The 3373-nt window shown below is 56.9% G+C and overlaps 1 long non-coding RNA gene across 1 annotated transcript; it reads right to left on the reverse strand.

Moving 5' to 3' along the window:
* Positions 1-329: 329 nt before the first annotated feature.
* LOC142856777 (uncharacterized) lies at positions 330-2885 on the reverse strand. The gene is made up of 3 exons (XR_012911724.1): positions 2600-2885; positions 1798-1864; positions 330-447 (listed from the first exon to the last, which is right to left on the reverse strand). It is a non-coding gene; the product is annotated as an uncharacterized LOC142856777 (long non-coding RNA).
* Between the last annotated feature and the right edge of the window lie 488 nt (positions 2886-3373).

Genomic DNA, 3373 nt, shown 5'->3' on the forward strand with positions numbered 1-3373 from the left:
TTGTGCTTGGTTCACAGCCCCATCTGGAATCTGGGCTTCAGCACCCCAGGAGGACCCTAGGATCACACCATGTCCTTGCTTCCCAGGCTGTAGTCAGGTGCTATGTAAGTACAAGCCTGTCTGTCCCTCTGAGACCAAAAAGGGGAGACAGGTCAATGAAGAAGACCAAACAGGGACATCACAGCCCCCAAATCAGAGACTCCAGCTTTCCCACACCATGGTACACAGAGGTAGTAGCGCTGAGAGCCCAGCCAGCCTGGCTCACATTTCTCCTGTCAGCAATCATGGACAGCCGGCCCGTTCCTTTGTGACAGGTGTTTATTTGTGCTGGGAGCAGATGAGAGAGAATGCCTGTGAGGAGATGCACAAGCCCAGCTGGGACGCGGCTGGGACGCCGTGAGGGCTGAGTCTGCCATGGCCAGCCAGTCCTGGCGGTGGTCTTCTGGCCTAAGGGAGAGAGGGAAGAAAGAGAAGCAGGGAAATGGGAGAGAAACTGGAGCCAGTGGGACCTGGGCAGCGACAGATCCCAGAAAGGCGGGTCTAAGAGGAGCTAGTGGGGTTCAGGGAGAGAAGCTGGAGGCACAGGAAGGGCAAGAGGGCAAAGGGTGGGGTCTCAACGCCTGCCTCCCCCTCCTCCATGGCCTCTACATCTCTTCGAGCCATGCTCACAGTTTCCTCAGGACCCCGGGTCATATTCCTCTATGGGAACAATGTTGGTTAGGGAGCCTGGGGTCCTAAGGACACATTTGCATGACCTCTGACCTCCAAATCCCCTTTCCTACTCACCCTGGGCTTGGTTTAGTACCTTCAGATGGAGGAAGAAGGGCAACCTAGACCAGGGAACCCGGAAACTTCACAGGAGGCACATTTCAGGCAACAGCGTCTGGCATGGGCCCCCCACATTTTCATGCACCCTGATTCTGGCACAGCTGTGAAGCCAAGACTTTGACTTCACGTTTACTATAATGTCCCTTCTGGAGCCAATTCCATGTCTCCTTCTCAATTCTCCAACACACACCGTGTAGCCTACTGAGTAGTTGCCAGTGTCAGGCTTGGAGGCGGGTCTGTTTAGTATACCCCCCTCGCACATCCCCCAAAACTCCCCCTAGGCTCCACCTGCCAGGTGTTGTACCTGTGAAGGCCTGGACCATCCATCCCTGAGCTTTCTCTGGCTTCATAATGAGACAAGCATTTTCTCCAACAGCACTGTGGACCTCCCCCACCCTCGCCCCCAGGATCCTCTACTCTCAAGGTCACCTCCCAGTATACCCAGTGCCCATCCCATTATTCTAGGCTCGGTTTCAGGCAAGAAGCTGGCATGGTCCTGGAGGATTCCCACTGTCCCAGCAGGCTTAATGCCCCCCCCATCAGAATCCAGCTCCTTCCTCCTCCCTGCGTCAGGATGAAAGACGAGAATTGGGGGGGACCCTCTGTTTCCAATCAACTCCCTAGGGGCCTTGAGAAGGACCCTTCTTCCCACTAAGGGGATGACGCCTCACCTAGTAGGACTCCTCTGCTGAACCATCTTCTACCCAGGTCCTTAACCAGCAGCATGGCCTGGAATCTCCCCCTGGGCCCGTGGTCCTTACATGGAGGACCATGGCAACACTCTTGGGGCCCTCTACCAGGTCCACCTTATAATTTTCTGACCCTAATTTTGGGGTGGGGACTCTGCTGGTGGCAGGGAACGGCTGCTGACAGTCCCTCTCGGTATGACACCAGAACAGTTGGTTGACTCAGGGCTGCTTGGGGCTTTGCCTGGGGCCTTGCCTGAGGCTCTGCATAGGAAGTACTCACCGTCCCAGATTCTGACAAGGCCCTGGCCTGGCTGACCCTCAGAGACAGCGGTTCATAGGGTGGGATCCTGGGGAGAATGGAAAAAGAGAGAGGAGGGGTCCTTGGTGGAGCTGGACTTTGAGGGGGGTGTAGGATGTGTTTGGAAGGAGGGGGCTTTGAGGTTTTTCTAGAAGGGTCCTGCTCTGCACACTTTCCAAGACAGGTCATCCCTCATGGCAGCCTGGACTTCCCAGAGCTCCCACTGGTACCCCAGTTGAAGTCACTGTACCATCTGATCCTGCCCTCTGCCCTAGGCACCTAGGCTAGGGCACCTTCCTGGATTCAAGCCTTCACTGTCCCCTAGACCTCCTTGGTCCCCTGCTGACTCTGTCTCTAAACCACAGGTCACAGGACAAAGCAGGTGCATGTATTTGGAGTTCACTGAAAGCAGACCAGTCCCCATCACTGTGGAGGTCTTCCCCACTCGCCTGTCTATGATGTCACCACCAGCTACAACACTTCCCTCACGTGGCAGGGATCTTAGTCTCACTCAGGTGAGACTAAGGACAAAGTGTCTGTCCCTGAGCTCAGAGGTTGTCACCCATATCTGGAATGGGGCCCCATCTTCTCTCCTGAAGGTGACCCACCAAGCAGAGGTAGACTACTCTCCCTGGAACTGTGGGACTAGTGACAGACAGGGCCAGCCCTCTCCCATCAGATGTGGTCCCAAGCTATGTCTGCACCGGCGATGCTGGATCTAGTAGAGACCGCTTGACTCTCAAAGCCTCGGCTACCCCACATGCACAAAGAGAGCTGTCCCCACCTGGAGGGTCCCAAGGGCCACGGGAGAATGTGGAGTCTGTGTAGGGTTGGCATCGGGCTCAGCTCCCTGTTCCTCGCTCCTGCCCATGTGAACTGGGCCTGCCCGGCCTGGGTTCCCAGTCACCCTGTCCTTCCCCAGGCTGAGCAGGAGACAGATCTTGTGGAAAGGCAAGAGGGGGCCTGGGACTTGAGGGAGCCCCCCATGCCTTCCTGGGCCTTGGGCCTGGGTCTGCATCATCCCTAGCAAGACGAGACCTATCCACAGGATCTCCATGTGGAGGCTGATCCTAGGCAGTGGAGATCTGGGTAGCAGTGGCCTGGCCGGTTCAGGAGGGGTTGGGTTTAGGCTATCACTGAGCGCGCACTGGTCCTGTCTCAAAGCGGCGAGCTCATCTCTACATCCAAGAGGGGAAAGAATACGCCCCTTTGGCTTCCTCACGGTTCGAGGTTTGAGCCTCCTCGCTCCAAGGCAGCGCTCTAGCCCCCTCTTGCCTTTCCACAAGATCTGTCTCCTGCTCAGCCTGGGGAAGGACAGGGTGACTGGGAACCCAGGCCGGGCAGGCCCAGTTCACATGGGCAGGAGCGAGGAACAGGGAGCTGAGCCCGATGCCAACCCTACACAGACTCCACATTCTCCCGTGGCCCTTGGGACCCTCCAGGTGGGGACAGCTCTCTTTGTGCATGTGGGGTAGCCGAGGCTTTGAGAGTCAAGCGGTCTCTACTAGATCCAGCATCGCCGGTGCAGACATAGCTTGGGACCACATCTGATGGGAGA

The sequence above is a fragment of the Microtus pennsylvanicus genome, chromosome 9, assembly GCF_037038515.1.
Source record: "Microtus pennsylvanicus isolate mMicPen1 chromosome 9, mMicPen1.hap1, whole genome shotgun sequence".
Lineage (NCBI taxonomy): Eukaryota > Metazoa > Chordata > Mammalia > Rodentia > Cricetidae > Microtus > Microtus pennsylvanicus.